At 43.0% G+C, this 22,010-nt stretch overlaps 1 pseudogene; it reads left to right on the plus strand.

The window, feature by feature from the left end:
- Positions 1-12,507: 12,507 nt before the first annotated feature.
- On the plus strand, positions 12,508-13,108 carry LOC101563110 (annotated as a pseudogene).
- Positions 13,109-22,010: the final 8,902 nt, after the last annotated feature.

A 22,010-nucleotide genomic window follows, 5' to 3' on the forward strand; every position in this document is an offset into this window, starting at 1 on the left:
AAACAGTTCTGGCATCCTCTTTCATGGGTGTCAGTAGCTGCATTGTCATGGCTGCCTAGATGATTTGAACTGATTCAAAACATTTGTCTTTCATGATCATTTTGACTTTGGGGAAGAACTAGACATTGCACAATGAGGCTCTGTTGTGCTAGATCTGTTTCCATTGAGTAGCACTAGGCAGCAGCATTCACTGTATTAACCATACTTTACAAAAACACTCATGCAAGAGGACTTCCACAACTGCTTCAAAAAGTAGCAAGGATGATGGAATAGATATATTCAAAGCAGGGCCAGCCAAATAGCTCAGTGGATTAAAGCTCCTGTTAGGCAGACGCAGGAGCCAGGAGTTCAATCCCTTGGCCTGCCGTGCCAGCCCCTGCTCCCAGCATGCTGAGATGGCGATTGAGGCTGGGTGTGTGGCGCATGCCTGTAATCCCAGCGCTTGGGAGGCTGTAAACAGGAGGATCAGTATGAGTCTGATCTACGCAGTAAGACCCTGTACAACCTGTCCTAAATACAAAAAAAAAGTATATTCAGAGCAACCAAGGGGGAGTATTTTGAGTGGGATTAACAGCAGTGCGCCTTCTACTGTAATAATTTTTAAACATTTACTATGTATTTTGATCATACCTGGTATATGCACCCTTTTTCTCCATAAACACCCTATACTTGTAACTCAGAGTCCATCAGTAATTACATGGATGTTCTAGCTTCTGCTACAGCTGTCTATATATTTGTCTTACTTATATACATGTACACTGCCACCACTGTGGGAGCACAAATAAGTACCTGGAGTGCAGCAACTCAAGCTTTCTCTTCCAGCACTATACATGGCAGCTTACACAATGAATGATCATTGGATAGATGCCAGTGGTGACAAATATGAGAGGCTTATGTGGATTTTTGATGTGGAATTTTGTGTCCATGTTGCCTCTCTGCTCTAAGAACCTGCTGCTCTGGAAAACAGCATGTTTCCCCCGTGGCAACACTGGCTCTGATTGTAGACTTGTGTGGGTTATGATGCATAGCACAGGACCCTTGAATATGGGCTGAGACTCAGGCTAAACAAATCTGAGAAAACAAAAGGAGAGATGGACACAGAATTCGCCATTACCTTCATCTCCCCTCAATCCCTACAGTTGCTGAGGGCATTACTATGTGTCCTTTTCTTCTCCTCCCTTTTCTTTCCCTTCTTCTACCTTTCTATGTCTCCTTATCTCTCATTTCATTTCTTCTTCACCCATTTAGCTCTCTTCTCTCAGCCCTCCCCACACCATGCTTCTCTTTCCCCATCGCCCAGCATTGAGTGAACAAAAGTAGAGCTCCATTCCTAAGACTCAGGTCCCTAGCCAACATTGCTCCTGAGATTACCTCAAAAGCAATGGTTTGGGGCTTATCTGTGCTAAATGACTCTGAATCCGTGGGGATTCCTTTAGAAGTCCCTTTATTTCTGGTGCCTTTGTCTGATCATATTTGTATGTTGTTCAGTCATTTGCCTCATAGATACTGGTTTCCATTTTCCTTTGCAACAAATCTCTCAAAATAAAACCAAACCCACCTTGTTCCATGGCAGCCCACCTTGCCACCTGCAAGACAACCTAGGCAAAGCCTTGGAGCCCCTCAGTATTGGTCCCACAATTGGACCCACAGTATTATATTGGAACCCACAATATTCTGTGGAAACCATTAGAATACTTTCAGGCTCCAGGCCTATGTAGGGCCCAAAAAAGTGGCAGTACAGTAGTTTCCTCACCAAGTCAGAGAGAAGCAATCATCCAACCCTGAAGAAGATTCATGGCCACGGAATACAGTCTTGTTAATTCTGCTGTCCCTGGGCTCAGTTCACATCTGCATTGAGCAGAATCTACTCTGAGCAAGGTGCCAGGTTAAATTCTATGCTGAGTCAGAACTGAAAAGCAACCAAACACAGATCCTTTTCTGACTGGGGTCCAATCAGTCTGGTGAGAGCTGTGTCCAAAGCTGGGCCACACTGCCACTAACTCAAAGGGCTTTTCTTACCCAACCACTTTCATAGTTCAAGTTCTCACTTAAGAAATAGAAGTCTTACACACCCCTTATGACCTGGTGAGCAACTTACTCTACTTTGACACCTTTGGTCATAATGGAAGGAGACGTGATCTGCCAGAAAAGGAAGAATCAAGGGCAAAACACAGTGAAAATGGAAATTCTGAAGCTGGTGCCTATGATTAGTGGACACAAATGGGCACTTCGCCTTGGGTCCTAATGCACAGCGAAGATCACACCTGGGCCTTTTAGAACCAAGTTTGCAAGACTTGAAAAAGACAAATAGCTTCTTATCTCCTTCCCATTTTCAACCATTTTGAATACAAACAAACTAAAAGTGGAAAGGTAACATCACATGGCTGATCAGTGAGATAACTGGAAGGGAAATCATTCTTCTAACTCTCATTATGGATGTCAAGTTATAAGTGCCCAACCTAGTTCCTTACCAACCAGTTACAATGCCAAATGAGCTTGTGACAGCTGCTGCCAGGATTACTTCAGCCAGAAAGCTGCAGAGCTGGCCCACAAAGCGTCAGCTATTTCTGGGGGGTGATATGAAGTGGCACTGTCCCACAGGTAGAGTGATTGATGGGTAGTCAGCTCATAAATGTACCCCAGGGTCTTGAGGCTCCAGAAGGCTGAATCACGCTGTCCACACTTGGTATGTCCCAACTGGCAAGCCAGACACCAATCCTCAGACGTGACAGACTCAAGACCTCATCATCAGGCCAGGTCACTGAGACGTACCTGCAATAATAAGATCACTAAGATGCCCAAATCATATATTAGAAGTTTATAGGGGAGCACAGAGGGCAGAACATGGAACATTTTTCACCTTGAGAGATATTTTAAAATAAATAAAATATCATTTCCCTCAATATTAGAAAAAGTTTTAAGTTCAAACTTCTCTCTCTTGGAAAAAAAATTATCACGTCTGCTGGTCACATCACTCCAGATCTGCTGGCACCAAGCACTTATACTACAATTTCCAAGCCTACAAATTAGTCTACATTGATGTCACAGCACAATGGTTGTTGGTGTTTCCTGAAGGCTGCACTATAAGCTCACTCAAGTGCCCCCAAAATATAGCTAGATAAACTACTTTTTGTTATTACTTTTTAGGGAAGGGTCTACGGGTGTTCAGGGTCTCACTACCACATCAGACTTGTAGTGATCCACCTGTTTACAGCCTCCCAAGAGCTGGGATTACAGGCACGCGCCACCACACCCAGTCTCATTCGCCATCTCAGCACACCCCAGGGGTGGGTCCAGCATGGCAGGCCTGGGGATCGAACCCCCAGCCCATGCACCTGTTTGTAGGTGCTTTAATCCACTGAACTATTTGGTCAGCCCTTAAATAAACTACTTTTGAAAGGGGTTTTGGTAAAACAAGCAGCTAATACCTTCCGTAATATGTGACTTCCAGATGGCCTTAAAGAGGGCTGGTGTGTATTTTTATGCTCTTTCCAACTTTTTGCCTCTCACTGTTAGCCTAGATCTTGCCCTCTTTGGGCCCATCTCTTCACTTCCACCACAGAGGTCAAAATGGAACTCCATTCATCTCTGTGAGTGTAGCCCTGAGCCTTTTCACCACAGTGTGCCTGGAAGGTCATAATCTTGTCACTGGCTCCAGCTCTAGCACTCTCTGTCTGATCTGTGGTGAGTGACGAGGCAGGGGACCTGGGAGAGATGACCCCTCTTTAGAATTTGCAGTTAACAGCACAACCAGTGTACAGTAATGACAATGGAAACAAGAATGGTAATGATAGGAACTACTGGATGGTGCCTTGCCATGTTTATACAGATGAGAGTCTGGCTTTACTAAAGTATGTGCCATGAAATCTGTGCCCATGGCTTTCACTGCTCCGAGGATGGCCACCAGAGCCACACCAACCTTGGCTGCTCTCATAGCCAGAGTGGATATCAGAGCTCCAATGCAAAACCAGAGTGCCAGCCTGGTACAGGTAAACCAGCCTTGACCTAGCTAGCATTCCAAGGCCAGGAAAAGCATTAGTAGGGACTGCGGCCTGTGCTGAGGGGCACAACCTTTAAATCAGTAAAATGTAGAGGCCTGCCCAGACATAGCACTCTCCAGAACTTGCTGAGCCTAGAGAACTGTGTCTCATAACTCCTCTGGTGCTTTTCCCAATACATTTTTGTGCAACCTCGGCCTATCTCTGCCTGTCTTCCCCTAAAGAGAGGAAAAGTAGTAGAGAAAGAGATAGGAGGTAAGAAAACAAGTCTGGCTGTGGTCCACCAAATCTGAAATTACCTCAAACTCCTTACTCTTTAGAAGTGAGTAGTCAGAGTGCAAGCTGGCAACAAGGGACTGCGGTCCTGGACTCGGGCCACTACACCATGTACACCAGTGCTAAGGGGCCCAATAAAGTGGCTTTGCAGCGATGCACACATCCCACACAGCAGCAAGTGGAAAGCAGGTTAGGAAGGCTCCTGAAATGCTGGCAGCCCCCACTACTGACTTTGCCACTCCCACAGAGCCTCCCAAGATACTACAGCTAGGACCCTGACTCCTGGCGAGTCAAGCCCCAAGACTTGTGTCCAGTCAACCGATGGGCTGATGCCCCTCACCACATCCCTGTCCTTCAGAGGGACCCAGAAGACCCACCCACAGGCCCTGGAGGAAAATGTCCACTTTGTGTCAAAACCTGACAGCAGGTGGAACAAAAGCTGGACAGTGGCCCAGCTGGGGAGAGAGGACCAAAGCCCATGTAGTATATGGAGCAGACCCCAGATCTCCAACTACAGAACTTCTTGTCTATCGCCTTGGAATAGTGGTGGGAACAGCAGCTCCTGGCAAGCATCACCAACTACTCCTAGTGACTGCCTAAGGATGAATGCTGCTGTGGAGAACTGTTTGGCAGAAGAGGAGTGCGGTTCCCTATCCACAAGCAACCTGGCTAGGCATCAGCCACACCTGAAATTCTAGAGTTTGGTCTTTCACACCTGTTGTTCCCTTGGGTCAGCTATTCCAAGCTGCTAGGCACTAGGGGCCAAACCTGTCTAACCTCAATCCTGCTCACTGTACCCAGAGGCTGGCAGCGAAGAAGTCCAGATTAATAAAGTTAAGAAGCTGCCCGACCCCCCCCCCCGCAAAAAAAAAAAATTGGAATGGAAAAATGTGCCTGGGTCCCTAGTGGAAACCTAGGAGTTGGCGTCTTGCCTCTCCTCTGGTGCTCATGCAGCTCTGGTTCTGTCTCTGTTGGCCAAAGGCACCAGGATGTTCCAGAGTGCTGACTTTAGCAGCTGACGACCTTGCCACACACTTGCACTGTACTTCATCTACACAACAGATATCACAGACTGTCATTATTTGTGTGTGATAATTTGATTCTTAAATGAATCAAGCACCACTAAATCTGTAACTGAATCTAATCTTGTATCTCTGAGACACTTTCCTAAATTTGGCATAGAATAGGTTCTCATAAATATTTGTTCAATAAACAAACATGCAAATAAATGAGTACTAATCAGTTCTGAGTGCCATGGGGTCTTTTGGTTTGGGTTGGGTTGGGTTGGGTTGGGTTGGGTTGGGTTGGGTTGGGTTTTGGGACAGCGTGTTGCTATGTAGTTCAGATTGATTTTGTACTCACTATGTTGCTCAGGTTGGCCTCTAACTCTCAGTGATCCTCCTGCCTCAGCCTTCTGAGTTCTAGGATTACAGTCACCACATGCAACTCTAAGTGCCATGATTTATGAAGAGTTGACAAGCTATAGCATATCTTGAGAAGGCAGCCAGTATTGTGACAGAGATGAAATTTGAAAAGAGAGAATCTGAATAACTGTTTTCTGATGCCGTGTAGAGGTAGGATTCATCAGACTTGATTTACATTGCTCCAGAAAGCAAAATGGAATGCAAGGAATAGAAATTCGAGGCAGATTGTATGTCCAAACAGATGAATATGACCCCACACAGGTTGCCTCTTCCATCAGAGGGACTAGCTAACAGAGGCTGGGTGCCACCTGGACAGTAGGGGAGGGGAATGTACAGACTTGGGACCAGGGAGGGCCTGAAACTGGCAAGCAGTTCCACCCACAGAAGGACTTCTGGGATGATTACCCAGGAGAACAAAAGGACAATTTTTCATGTGCTATGTGTCCTGCAAGACTCAGGGAAAAAGAGAGAGGAAGAGGTCTTAGATAATTATAATAGTGTCAGTTAATGAATGTGTACTAAAAAGTGGGGGGACTTGGGCTGGTGAGATGGCTCAGTGGTCTAAAGCACCTACTTAGAATAAGCTTAGCAAAGCACAGGGACCATGGTTCAATCCCCCAGCACCACATGCCAGCCATCACTGCCCCCTGGTGGGCTGAGCTGGCCACACACACACACACACACACACACACACACACATAAATAAATAAATTTTTTTTAAAAAGTGGGGGGACTAACTTTAGCTTTCCTCCTTATCTTTTCAGAAACTTTTTTCTCTCTAATCCTAGCCCAGAACTTCTAATACTAACCTTCTTCTTTTAGACACAAGCAGTCTAAGAATTCACTTAAGAGTTCATTGACATGTCAGTCCATGTTTTAAAAGAGAATACCTTAAGAAAACAACAGGCAAGCCAGGCAGGGGGCACATGCCTGTAATGCCTGCATTCTGAGAGGCTGAGGCAGGAGAATCACATGTTCAAACCCAACCTGGGCAACTTAGTAAGACCCTATCTCAAAATTTTTTTAAAAAACATTATTTATTTATGTGTGTGTGTGTGTGTGTGTGTGTGTGTGTGTGTCCAGCTCAGCCCACCAGGGGGCGGGGCTGGCTGGCATGTGGTGCTGGGGAATTGAACCGTGGTCCCTGTGCTTTGCTAAGCTTGTTCTAAGTAGGTGCTTTAGACCACTGAGCCATCTCACCAGCCCCCTATCTCAAATTTTTTAAAAAATAAAAATAAGAAAGGTCTGGTCTGAGCATGTAGGCCAGTGTGAAGGCCCTAGGGTTTGATCTCCAGCATAACAAAAAAGAAAAAAAAAAAAAAAAAGCAAATACAATAGTGGAGCTTTCAGCATCATATCATTCAAATCTTAAAAGGAAATGTCTTCTTAAACATCTCCAAAGATCAACCAACAAGGGCTCAGAACCAACACTGTATCCAGCCTAGTGTTACACAGAGGGAATGGGCACTGGATCCAGAGGCCAAAATCCTGGGTTCAGGTTTTACCTCTGCTTTATACTAAGTGGTCTTATGTAGATCTGTAGCTCCTCTGAGCCTCACACCCCTCACCCGGAACCTAGAGCTACTCACAGAATGCACCCCATAGGGTTGAGTGAGACACTAAATGTAAGAGCACTTTATAAAATATAAAATATGATTCAGATGCTATGGTGATCGCTGTTAGGCATAAGTGGGAATGTGAAGCAGTGAAAAGCAAAGTTGTCATCCAGATATCTGGCCCCTGTCAGGCCCGACCCAGCTGCTCATCTTCACTGCTTCCCCTCTTGGGCTCAAACATTCACAAGGGGGGCCGGGGAGATGGCTCAGTAGAATAAGTGCTTCCCTGGCAAGTGCAAGGGCCAGAGTTCAATCCCCGGTTCTCCCCCACCCCCCCCCAAAAAAAAAAAAGTGGTTGGACTCAAACATTCACAAGAAAGGAGCAAGGTGGGACTTGGAAAAGGAGGAGCGCAGGGAGAGAGCCAGACCACACCCCAGCCATGCCTGATGGCTGCCCAGAGCCTGCTTTCCCTCTGGGACAGGAGGCTGCCCTGTTGTTCTCCAGACTTCACAAGCCCAGGCAGACCAAAGGCCTCTGGGCTCACTACGTTCCACAAGGACTTCCGGCAGAGAGCTCATCCTCCTCCACTGCCTTCCGACCCCTGCTTCAGAGGCAGATGATTCCTGGGAAAACTCAGCTTGAGCAATTTTGGCACTTAGCCCCTCGAAGTTTCATTGTTGCAAATTAAAGCCTTCGCAATCACATTGCATAGAACTGACTCAGCGCAAATTAAAACCGATTTCTACAATGAACTGATGACCTCGTGCTTCATTGATGATGCGCCAGTACCCAGAGAAACCAGCTGAACTGTAGGACTAAGGATTTAGCCAAGACTCAAGACTATATTACTGAAGAGGAATGAACTATAATGAAAATGAGATTTTGTGATTATTCTCTGTCTGTCTGTCTGCTTGCTTGTTTGTCTGTTTGTTGTCCTTTTATAGATTAAATCAGGAGCAGGCAAACTTTTACTGCAAAGAGGCAGGTAATAAATATTTAGGCACGGGGTCAGGGAGATGGTTCAGTAGAATAAGTCCTTCCCTAGCAAGCTCAAGGGTCTGAGTTCAAACCCCAGTTCTGCCAATAATAAATAAATAAATAAATATTAGGCATTTTTGAGGCAAACATTACACAAATAATATTTGTAATGAGAGAAAGAAAATGTCCACAATTTTTATTGGTAAGATCCAAAATATATTGATAATAATGCTGAATAAAAATTTTGTGCTGGAACTGTAGTCTGACCTCAGAAAATACATAAGTTATAAATCTGTATAGGAATAAAAATCCCATATATCATTTTAATTTTTAGTTGTATAAGCTTGTTTTTTGTCTTTAAAATAACTTTGCCGGCCATGACTCATCCATATGGCTGACACTGACAAAGGTTCTACAATCTGAGGTGCAGTATCTCAGGATAAATCCTGAGGGGATTTCACTGACCTTATCAGACCCAAAAGCTACAAATCTTGTTGCATAGGTCCTGCTATACCTTGGTCTTAACCATCCAGCAGAAAAGTATAAAAATGTTATGTTGAGCTGTAGGGGACTCAGGTCAACAATTTCTGACATTGCCAGTCAAGCGGAAGACCCAATACTATTATGGACTACTGGACTCTTTTAGAATATTTTGCTGAGTTTACACACCTATAATATTCAAATGATGGAACTTAACAGAAAAAAAGGGAAACAGATGAATGTCCATTTTGTATCTGTGTATTCAAAGTGGTTAGGACATATATATAGTTATGTTATTTTAATGAATAGAGGGATTTGTTCTAATGGTGTTTGTAAATAAGATATCATGTCCGCAACTTGTACAATTAACCACTAGGAAGAATGTGTGCAATGTGTTAATTATTGAAACTGTCCTACCAATTTGATTTGAAACTGTCTCATTGCTATTTGTTTCTCAATAAAATTATGAAAAAAATAATAACTTTACCATAGTAAAAATAGTAAAAATTGCACATTTAAGCACTGCTTTGCTTTGCATTTTTAGATTGAATTTATGAAGTAATATTATCAAGTCTTCCACAAAAAGCCAATTTCCAAAATAGAAAATGGGGTGAAGTGATTCTTTTCATTCAAAAAAAAAAGTGTAAAACAAAATAAAATAACATAAAAAGTAAAAAGAACAAGGAAAAAATTAAGGTTCATTGAAAGGAAGAGTTAATGTTTGTCTGTTCGATCTTGCACACCTATATCCGGTAATCTGAGCAACAATACATAACAATGTGTAATATAACAACCACTGTTAATTTTCTATTCTTGTTTTGAAAGTCTGTACCATTTGTACTGTTTTATGTTGCTTTGTTTCTGTTTTTGTTCTTGTTATTTGGGGTTTTTTTCCTCTTTAAAATAAAAAAAAATTGGAATAAAAAAAGAAATTAAGAGAAAATAAAATAATAAGTCACATTTTTTAAAAATGTGTTTCAGGGGGCCGGGGAGATGGCTCAGTAGAATAAGTGCTTGCCTGGCAAGCCCAAGTGTCTGAGTTCAATCCCCGGTTCTGCAAAAAATAAAATAAAATAAAATATGTGTTTCATTCCTGAGCTCAAAGAATCACAAAAAACTTTACCACTGGGCTACTGCATGATGCTAAGACCAGTGAAGGTATAAAACTTCTGTATCTAACCACAAAACATCATAGAACTGGTGATTACTAAGTCATAAGAGCTAGTGAAGTCTACTGCTGATACCACTCATTCAACATCATATGAAAGATTTGATGGCCTCCAAAATATCAGCTAATAAAAAACACAATAAATAAACCAAATCTTGAAACTCTGTATTCTGACAAAGTTTGAAAAATTTTTTACCTAAGCTTTTACCTTTTGCATTTATGTATTTCACATCTGTCATGAAACCCCTTGGCAGATTCTACTTCGGGAAATTAGTATTTTCTTTATTTTAAAAATGCCATTACATGTAGTTGTCTCGTGTGAACTATGCAGAGAAGGTAATTTTTTGATCACTTCAAGTTCAGCATAGACTATTTGAAAAACAGTCTTTGAGAAATGTCAGGAACACCTGTAAAAGTAAAATCGTTTGTCACTGACTAGTGATGTTACTTTCAATGTCTTCTTTCTTTGCATAAGGCTGATGGTCATGAGCCAGTTTAGTTTCTGTGAAAATATTTCTCTGGGTACCACAGTAAAACAAGGTAAAATTGATTTACTACTGAAAAACAGCTTTCCTTACTTGGCCAGCAAATGATCCAAACAGAAAATTACTTTGGTTGCAATCTCATTTTCTTTTTCTTTCCTTTTGTTTTGGGATCTTGGTTTGGGGACTTGGGTTTGGGTTTTTCTTTCTCTTTATTTAATAAAGAAATTCTGCTGTGATGAAATATTTTCTTTTAAACTTACAAATTTTTCTGATCATTGCTTCCTCGAGTTGGAAACATTAGGAAGATTACTCAATTCAATCATGTCAAAATATGTCTATTATTGTGTAATAAACATAATGCCTCGTCACGTAATTCATAACAAACATAACTCCACATATCACATCGGAAGTCTACTTTATTCTTCTTTTTTCTTTTTACCCGATGAGAATACATTGGTAAAAATAAAAATAAAATGTCACAGTGCAGTAATAAATACAGAACTTCCAAAGGTGTCAAGTTCTAATCTCAGCTGCGATTTGCAGCACTCCCCAAACAGTGTGAAACTGTTGTAGCACGAAAGCGGCCATAGATGGAATAAGCGGCGTGGCCGTGATCCAATGCTGCCTTTATAAAGTTGCAAATGATATTTATATGTCACAGAATGGCACTCCCCTTCTGATTTTTTTCAGTTAAAAATGTAAAACTATTACAGAAGCAATCCGCAGGCTTGATGAGGCCCACAGGCCATAACTTGCCAAGTCTAAATTAAATGAATGATAATTTTTTTTTAATTTTTTTATTTTTTAGGGAAGGTCTACAGTTTGCTCAGGGTCTCACTACTAGATTGGACTCTAGTGGTCAGCCTGTTTACAGCCTCCCAAGAGCTGGGATTACAGGTGCATGCCACCACACCCAGTCTCAATTGCTGTCTCAGCATACCCCAGGGGCGGGGCCAAAACGGCAAGCATGGGGATACAACCCCGGCCTCTGTGACTGCTTGCAGGTGCTTTAATCTGCTCAGCTATTTGGCCAGCCCTGATTCCCTTGAATGGCTCTTTCCTTGCAGTTCAGACTGCTTAGATTCAGAGAAAGGGACTGGATGACCACCACCTCATCTCCAATAAAAAAATTCACTGCACATGCCACAGACCACATTATAAGCAAATAAGTTAAACATCTGAAGAGCTCTTTCTTCAAAACAAAGTTGTAGATGTCTTCAGTGTTTGCTTTGAAGTAAGTGCTCACTAGACAGTCTGGGATGGTCTCCAACTCAGGAAACTTGTGCACCAGCTTCTCTAGTACTGGGATTATAGGCATGTGCCACTGCATCTGGCTCAAAGTTTAAAATGTTTTAAAATAAGAGCAAACTAATTCAATCGGCATAAGCTGCAAGGTTCTTCAACCAGATCTCCTCCCCTTGGCCCCCAGCAGTTGGAAAACCACCGGGTTACAGCTAAACAGTACTGTCTCTTCCAGCTTGAAGATTCTCTATGGAAGGTAGATATGGCTCTGAATTAAGTGCCATGTAAGATGTGTCTGGTAGGGGATGTGACCTTCATTACAGCGCCCTTAGTGTTTATGTGGATTCCGCAGCTGGATCTGGTAACTCAATTAACCCAAAAACTGATTAATAAGGGAAAGGCATAAAAGTTTAATTAGTTTTACGTGTTCTTGGAGATATTTACAAAAGTGGAGTCTGAAGAGATAATCAAAGCATGATACTTTTATACCTTTTTAAAAAAGAGTAACATGTCTGTGAAGGAATGACATGATAAATGGACACGTGGATGAAGGTACTAAATTCTATTCTAGGGATGTTGGTAAGAGATCTATGGGAGATGCGGTAGAAGCCAGTGAAAGATAAGGGTTGCTTCAGAAGTTTGTCTATTTCGATCCACTGCAGTTTCATTACCTGCCTCTGGTAATCAAGGCTATTTTCAGGCCCTGGGATATGGACATCCCACCCAAATAGCCATCGTGACTTAACTGCATGTAAGGAGAAAAGGGCCAAATGGCCCTTTCTAAAGTTAAAGTTCCTCACGTGATTTCAACTCAAAATAATCAATATACAAATTGGGAATATTTTGACGAAACATCTTTAACTCCTTCATCAAAACTGGATGAGGGGGGAGTGGAGCGCGGGCCTGGGGCCGGGGCGGCAGCTGACGGCGCGCTGCAGTAGCATGGGCGGAGGGGGAAGCTGTGAGCGCCTTTGGGTGGTGGGCGGGCTCAAGGGGCTGGCGGCCGGAGCCCCGGGTCCGGGCGGGGGTTCTGACCCGGGCTGCCTCCCTCCCCGAACTCGCAGCGCGGCCGGTCCTGACCTCGCCATGAGGCCACAGCAGGCGCCGGTGTCCGGGAAGGTGTTCATTCAGCGAGACTACGGCAGTGGCACACGCTGCCAGTTCCAGACCAAGTTCCCTGCGGAGCTGGAGAACCGGATTGATAGACAGCAGTTTGAAGAAACTGTACGGACTCTAAATAGCCTTTATGCAGAAGAAGAAAAGCTCGGGGGCCAGTCCTATCTCGAAGGCTGTCTGGCATATTTAACGGCATACACCATCTTCTTATGTATGGAAACCCATTATGAGAAAGTTCTAAAGAAAGTTTCCAAGTATATTCAAGAACAAAATGAGAAGATATATGCTCCCCAAGGCCTCCTTCTAACAGACTCCATTGAGAGAGGACTTCGAGTTATTGAAGTTACCATTTATGAAGACAGAGGCATGAGCAGTGGAAGATAAGCCATTGATTTAAAGATCCCGCCTCCTGCTTGACCCCCGTCTGTCCACTGACTGACCACAGAGTGTCCCTACCTCGTCTCCAAGCATCGTTCCTTTGTATCTGCTGCCAGAGCCACGGTGCATTTACTCCAAGGACTAACTTTCTAAAATTCCATGCTTGGGGTGACCTCTAGTCGCTCAGCATCCACTCTGTGTCTCTAAATTGTGTAGGACTCTAATCTTTTGATGAATTTCTAAGAAAACACAATGGAGCGCTTCATTTTTTAAATTCAGAGCCATTTAGTAAAGTATGCATTTGGTCACCCACTACAGTTTTATTTCTTCCCTGCCACTAGTACCACTTTATTTCTTGGCCAGTTTCCCAGGTGGCTCCTGACTTCAACATGTCCTGTCTTCGACAGTGTTCAGTCTGATTCCCCTCAATAAAAGCTTGCTTCCAGGTGGAATTAGGTATGTCTGTGTTTTTGGTAACACAGCTCCCAGATTTCACAGAACTATCCATTTTGCTGTGATTCAAATCCTCAGATTGATTTCAAGTGCTCCAGTTTGTTGAACTGAAGCTCATTGAAGAAAATGTATAATGTGATTTGTCTCATTATAGCAACTATTCCTAATTAAAGGAGTATTTAACGCAATTTCCAGTTAATTTCTTTGGAGACTTTTATATTATTTCATTACCTTGAATGTTGGGAAGATGTGGTCTGTGTTGTTTGTTCATTCCACAAGTAAGCACAATAAAGTGGATGCTAAACCATCAAACACAAAAAAAAAAAAAAAAAAAAAAAAAAAAAAAAAAAAAAAAAAAAAAAAAAAAATAAAAGAGAACAAAGAAGGGCTCCAGGAGCATTTCAATGGGCAGAAGGGTGTTGACTTTGAAGGGTCGGCAGATTTAGACAGATTGAGAAGAAAAGGAAAAACACAACAGAGAAAACTACCACCTGAGTGGATGTGTGGAGACAGGGTCAATGCACAGCAAAGAGGACATTTTAACTACTGCTGGGAGTTTTCAAAGGAAGGTGGCATCAGATGATGAAAACCCAGACAGAAAGAGGTGTGCTGCTGCCAAGGCCCCTGGTGCCCATCTGGGCCACTGATATCTACATCAAAGAGTCACTGGAGTGTGTACTCTTTTCCCCTGTGGCCGTGGCTTCTCATCGGCAAACTTCACAGACACTTGTCATGTCCCTTACAAGTTCATCAGGCAACACATACCTCAGTGTTATTGTCACAAGGCCCTATAAGGAAGAGAAGTGGAGGAAGAGAGGTGGGGCTCAAGAGGCAAGGACTTGACACCCAAAACAATTATTTCTAGATTTCATAAACAACAGACAGTGTAGGCCCAAGGGAAAGGAGAACTGGTGCCTTAGTGAAGTCTGTGGGGCTTAGCAACGCACTGTGTGAGGTAAGACCCTCTAATTTAAGAAGAGCTAATAGCCTTTAAATCACCATGGTATCTTTAATTCTAAAATGTCGCTAATCCCTTAAAGCATACCTGCATTTTTGTATGTAGGTGGCAACAACTATTATCCTCATTCAACTGACAAGTAAATGACAAGAAATATGCAGTCCTACTGCCTAGTACAAGAAAAGTGAGATGAAGCACTTGAAATTTGGGGACACATTCAACAAAGAAAGGAGTAGAGAGAAGACAAGGACAAAAAAATAGAAATAAAGCCAAGATAAATTCCATCTCAGGCTTCCAAGGCAGTAGAAGCCTACCTAGACCTGGCTAGATAGGATGATGCCTCAGTCTATGCTTCCCCGCCACCCGAATGTGTCACAAGGCATTGCCCACCCTCCGAGGTAACCATTCACCTCTTTCCTTTGTCAGAAAGAAAGGTCCACAGAGGCAAGGATTCGGTCTGTCTTCTTCAGTGTGTCCCCATTACCTCAGGTTTACCGAGTAAAGGAAATAGGATGGGGAAGGATGTGAGTTTCAGAAGCATGCAGAGAAATGCAAATACCAGGCTGCTGAGAACCCATGAGGCCAGGTAGAAAGCTTCACCTCCCTCCACCCATTGTTATTCAGTGTCACCTTTCCAGAGGCAGGTCCCTTTGCCACCCAATTACAAATCACAGCTTGTCTCTGCCCCCCATCCTGCCATCCCAGCACTTCCAGCCCCTCCCTATTTACTTCTCACATAACACTCAGTACTAGCATACTGATATGTTACTGACATGTTTTTCTGCCGTAGAACATAAAATTTATGCCAAGGCAGGTTTCCTCCATTGTAACCTTTACTTCAAAACAGTGCCTGATGTACAGTAGTGCTGTGGCAAGTATAGAGGCAGTGTACTTGGCTGTCTTTGTTTGATTCTTACAGTAGGCATCACAGGAACCAGCTGTGCATCACAGTGGCCAGCCATTTCTAGGAGACAGAAGCAACTGGAAGGGGAACAGGAGCTATTACCTAAGCAACTAAGAAATTGACATATACTGGGGGAGGGGCATTTTCTGTTACAGGAGATCATCAGTAACCATTTGTCAAATGAAGGAGCTATGGGTGAATCTCTCCAACTCAAGATCTGCGATAGCCCCCCAAAACTTTTCAAATATAAATATTCCCTCCTGAGTCTTTTCCCAGTGTCTCTTGTCCCTAAAGACCCAAGGGAAATGCAGACCTGTCGTTCTCCAGTCTCTTGCAACACACCGTCCCTTCTGTTTACTCCGAACACACCTGCTTTTTGCCTTCTGGCCTCTTTCTCCTTACACTGGTTCCTACAAACACCTGACATGGATGATTGAAAGCGAGCCCTTTGTGCATCCATACAAGAGTTTGCCCCTAACAGAGACCAGGGGCAGTACGGAGTGAAGCTGTGAAATTCCAAGTATTAGATGTCTACAGAAAGCACCCAGAGCTTAAAGAGTCTATGAATGGATTCTTGTTTAATATATATCTTATTTGTAATTGGAATATACAGGTGAGAAAAGTTAATGCCAATATTTCTCAAACTCTTTAAACTGAAAGAGAAGCAATTCTCCCTAACTCATTCCTGGAGGCAAGCATTATCCTGATACCAAAACCAGAGAAAGACTCACCCAAAAAAGAGAACTACACATCAATCTCCCTAATGAACATAGATGCACAAATTCTCCATAGAATAGTAGCGAACAGAATGTAGATACTAGTGATAGAGCTGCCTACTACCATAACTCACAAGGATCATCACAGAAAACAAAATAAATGGTTTGAAATATAATTATACCTATTTCTGGGACATAATATGGCATTTGAATTCACACATGCAGAGGAACTGAAATATTCTTCACTTTAAATACTTACCCATCTTGGGCATATAGATGTATGGCTTTGCCCCTGTCATGTTTCCTAGCTTTTCTCTTTGCCCTCTGTTTATTGTCTAATCCTCAAGTTCTCGCTTTCCTTTTAATTGTGTTATACCTTTCTATTTTTATTTCTTCTTTTGAGTTCTTGTACTAGGGAGAATATATGTTATTTACACATGTAGGTCTGGTTTATTTCACTTATGAGCATATCTTCAAGTGATATCCATTTAAATATAAAGGCTTCAGTTTCTCATTCTTTACAGCTGAGTAATACTCCATTGTATAAAAATACCACATCTTTTTCATCCATTCCTCAGGTGATAGGCACCTTGGTTGTTTCCAAGATCTGGCTATCACAAATTGTGCTGCTATAAACATAGGTACACATATATCACTGTGATATGACATTTTCAGTTCCTCTGGGAAAATTCCCAGTAGGAGGGATAGCTGATTTGGATGGGATTTCCAGTCCTAGATTTTTAAGGAGTCTCCTCACTGATTTCCATTCATGCACCTACAATATTTGAATGGTAATGAAATACCCATCTCTGACAAAACCAAACAAAAAAGGGAATATAAATGAAGGATCATTTTGTAGTGAAAAAATATATATATGTATCAGTATATACAAAATGGTTAGGCCAGATATACCGCTACTTTCTCTTAGTTCAATGAGAAGAAAGATTTGTACTAATAGTGTTTGAACAAGATACCAAGTCTGCATCTTGTACTATGAATAACTACTACAAAGACAACAATATGCAATGTATTAATTATTGTAACTGTCCTATTAACCTGTTTTGAAATTATCTCATTGCCATTTCTTTCTCAATAAAATTAATTTATAAAAAAATACCATGTCTTTGTGTTAAGAACATTCAAAATATGAATGGATTCTTATGTTTCAGCTAGCATCACATCTTAGGGAAAGATTATACACAGTTCCTCCAAACTGTGGCTTATTGTATAAAAATAAAACTTAATTCTCTTTGACTTCAACTTACCTTTCTCAAACTTTGAAGGGGTAAAGACTTTGCTGTTCCATTATTTCACATATTTGTGAGCATAGCTATGTGTGGCTCCTGTGAGACCTTCTAGATCTCACAGTCTTTCACCTAACTTCCTCCCTGCTCTCATCCTCTGTAAATAATGAGAGAATTTTACCCAGCAATTCTATCAACATTTGCCCACTCTGGTGGGCACTGCTCCAGGCACAAATGCATGGTGCTTACTTTCTAGTGCATGAGGATGTAATAATCAAATATTTACTAAACTAGATGGTAAGTGCAGTACTCAGAAAGAACATCAAGCAGAGAAAGGGATAGAAAGTTAGAAAATGATGAATTGTTGGAGGAGCTTGCTATTTTCTACATGGTGGCCAAGAAATGTTCTCTGATGAGATTTAGTAGAGACCTGCATGAAATAAGAAATGGCATTATGTGACTCTTGCATTCCAGAAAATGGCGACAGCAAGTACAGCTCAGAGGCCTTGAGGGAGAGGATCCCTTATCATCACATCCTAGATATATTTTCCTAAAATTTTCTGATTGCTTTGTACTTAAGGAGGTGAGGACAGAGAGCCTTCAGGAGGCCCACAGCTTGGCAAGGAGGGAGCTGAGCTGACAGCCAGACAGAAGCACAGAGGATGCGGCAACACAGTGCAGGAGGACGCAGCCAGAAGGGTTACACACACGGCATGCACCAAAGCGTGGCTCCAGAGGCAGGCCAGAGGCTCCTGGGCTTCACTGCATGGAACACAGTTCAGAGTCAACTACTCCATATGGATGGTTAGAGCTTGCTTTAGCAATGACAATAACTGCAGTGACTGCTGCCTATACAGTGACTATATATCAAGTAGCACGCTAGTATTTCTACATAGAGAAAAACCATGTGGAAAGCACCAGGCGTGCTTGAGTGCCTACTTGGGCCGGCAGAGTTGTAAGCACTTTGTCATCATAGCAACTCCATGCTACAGCAGGAATAAAGGGCCCTGCTAAGGCCAGCATGGCTTATGCTCACAATCTAAAGGTGGATGTTTACTAAGTAATAGGAAGAGAAAAAGTAGATATTGAGCCTACGAGGCAAGCCGAAGGCAAAGAATACCGGCCTGATATTAAAACCAGCATGACTTCAGGCATCCTGGGAAGAATGACGCACAGAGACACTAGCACAAGACCAAGTTCCCATAACAAAATCAAGCAAAAGCTGGGTTTTTTCAGAAAAAGGACACCATATAAAGCTGAAGCTGCTGATGTGGCAGTTGAGATTAAACCACCCATGCAAGGAGGCACTGCTGGAAACAGACCAAAATCTGAGCCAGTGATCACAGAATGAATGTTAGAGCTGAGTCAGCAGATGTACACCGGGGAGCTGGCTGACTTCAGCACTCGAAGCTAGCTCTTAGGAGTCTAAATCCAATTCTCTCCTCTCCAGCGCAGTTCATGTGCTTCACAGTACAAATATGTCTCACTAAGTGTGTTATTTTGCATTTGCCTGTGCTTAAAACTCACGCCAATTTCCTTTCCACTGGCAGGACTCTAAAAGATGGTTGCCCAGGATTTTAATTACCATTTAAGAAATGATGGAAACGCTCTGTCCTCCCTCTGTCTTCTCTCTGTCTGCCCACTACCTATTGTGGTCCATCCATTGTGGACTGCCCACTCTTTTGCAAAATACATGGCTCTCTGGGAAGCATTTGAATAGGGCCTTAACCATGAGATTAGGCGGCTATGGGAATATTTATCATAACACGAAAGGTCATGTTATGGTAAAGGTGAGACTATAGCTTAAATTAAATTCTATTAAATGGTCTACTCTCTACAGCCAACATCCTCAGGACTCAAATTAAGGATGTGTGTCTTACATCAGACTTGTGTTAGCCTCACAGATTTCCTTCATTGCTTCTCAGATAGAATAATCCAGAGTAGTACCTCACTTCTGTGGGTGAATAATATACTAAATAATAATAGCAATCTCTGTTCATGTAATAGCTCCACTTGGGCTCCCGACAAACTCAGTACATGGAAGCTAACGAAGTTCAGCAGTGTGCCCAACCAGGTCAAGACCTTGGGTGCCCACTGTTGTTGTTTCTGTTCTTTCCAGCTCAGGAGGGAAGGAGGAGTGCACACTGCGACTGCATGCTTCCTGTGCCAGACACTTCCTTGAAGAGCACATCAAATCCTTACAACCCTGGACACTGGGGATTTCCACACAGATCTGCCTAACCCTCACAACCACACTCTCTATGCCTTGAGTTTGATTAGTAAATGTAACCAGATCAAAGAGCAGAACATAATTTCTCAGAACAAGAAAGATCACGGCATATATTTGAGTTCAAATATTTGAATTCTAACTATAACTTTGCCGTTGACTCTTTGTATGATCCTGCATGACCATAAAAAATCATATTTTTTCTCCTGAGACAAATTGGTTCTCTGGTCAAAGGCATGAATGTTCTAGGTGCTTGAAACTGATGCCTGGGGCCTGAAAGGGTTAAGGTTCAGGGGCTCTGGTCCTTCCAGCTAAGGGCACCTCCCTGCACGCACTTTCCATAGCCAACCTTCTAATGGCACAGAACCAGGCACCAGAACACCTGCTAGGGAGCCTACCAACCTCTCCCCTTCTGCACAGCAGAAGCTGGCTGGCATACTTCACAAAGGACTGCACACATGTGCTTGGGCAGGCAGCCAGACTCTGACTGGGTTTGACCACCCTGGTGACGTGTCACAGCTGAACCCTGCTTGGGCCTTCCTTTCTACTGCCTCTTTTCATCCCCTATCCATCCTGAGCACAGAACTGTGTCTATACCCCCCTCTCCTCCTGGGAAAGGAAGGTGCTTCTCTTTCTGATGTTGCAAGAAACATGATTTCTTTCCTCAGGTAGCTGGCGTGCTGCAGAAGATCTGTGACCACAACAAAGAGGTTGGAGATGAAAGGACGATACTTGGCAGGACTCCCGTGACAAAATGGTACAGTAATTAAGCTGAATTCTGAGGCACACAAAAGAAATGTGAGGTCGCTGGGGCAAAGGCACTGGGTTTGGGGCAATGGGAGACAGAGAGCTTGTCCAGACTATTCCTGCTGTCAGTGAAAAATGGATGATGACATCTGGCTGTCATCCCAGCCCTAGCCTCCAGCTCACCACAACCTCTTCATAGATCTCTTTCTCCACTAGTGGATCTATCTTCCTCCTAGATGTTTGTCAAGAGGAGAAAAGAAGGAAGGAAAGGAGGGAGGGACGGAGGGAGGGAGGGAGGAAGGGATGGAGGGAAGGAGGGAGGGAGGAAGGAAGGAAGGAAGGAAGGAAGGAAGGAAGGAAGGAAGGAATCAAGCACCCAATGAAAAAAATCTCTTGCTTGGACTCTGACCCTCGACCCTCCTTGTTTCCCACCTATGTTAAGAGTTTTTGGGCGGATGTGACCAATGGATGTATCATTCAAGCATTAACTACCCTCGGGGATTAGGCAACAAATCACAGAGGTTTGGGGACAACACTCTTCACTAGTGCCTGATAATCTCTACCAAACCCCCTAGACCATCTACTAATATCATCTAATATTCTGGCCAAAGTTCTCTGGCAAAGGCTTCACACAACAACTTCCCTTATTTAGTAAAGTTGGCTTTTACAACAGCTTCTTGCACTGATCTATTTTTTTCTTCCTGCTCTCTCAGGATCCTAGACCCAATATCCTGACATCTGAAGGACTGAGACATGGGTAGAGTGGGCATCTGATCTTCTAAGGAGCTTTAAAACTGACGTCTGCCAAGAATAGCCTGGGTACCAGCCTACTTGGGTCAAAAACAAGGCAAGATGTCCTCTACAAGGCTTAATGTACTTGATTTTCACCCAACACTTCCTTTATCTTGGCCACTCCAGAGCTGCCTATGTGCATTTTGGCCATCATCACCGAAGCAGTCAGCTGCCTGTGGTAAGAGTTGTGGCTACAAACTTTGCCTGAAGTTGCTCCTCTATGGGGGACCCAGGAACCTTAACATCCTGCTATCCCTAGGGAGACAAAGCAATTCCTCTGTCCTTCTACGTATGATCTCAGGAAGAGACCACCATCCATTCTGCAGGCCCTTGAAGTTAGCATAGCCCAGCACAGGTCCAGCTGCCAACTCCATCTTCTAGTCTGAAAATTTTTAAGGACCTGCAACACAATTTTCATGCATCACTCTCTTTATCCCCAAGAGCAAAAAGGAGGAGGAAGAGGAAGAAGAGGAGGAGGAGGAGGAAGAGAAGGAGGAGGGGAAGGGGAAAAGGAAGGCAAACAGGAGAGCAAACAAGCTGTAAAGCCCAATAAGAACCTATCAGAGAGCATAGACCTGCAGAGAGGAGAGTCAGTACAACTCAGTCACCATTTTGGGGTCTCACACTATGGCAAGGCTCACGGCAGAAGCTGAAGAAGGTGAAATAGAGGTTTCTGCCATTGGAGAATTCATTATCTAGTTCAGAGGTAAGAATTACACCTAGGAAAAAGGAGAAAGTCTACCTGGGTGTAGGAACCGGAGAAAGCCAGTTTCACATTTATTTATTTTTATTTTTTATTTTAATTTTTAGTAGATTGCAAATTGAAAATAAATTATTTACAAACATAAATGAATATAACAACAAAAA

The sequence above is a fragment of the Octodon degus genome, unplaced genomic scaffold, assembly GCF_000260255.1.
Source record: "Octodon degus isolate 3935 unplaced genomic scaffold, OctDeg1.0 scaffold00048, whole genome shotgun sequence".
Classification (NCBI taxonomy): Eukaryota; Metazoa; Chordata; class Mammalia; order Rodentia; family Octodontidae; genus Octodon; species Octodon degus.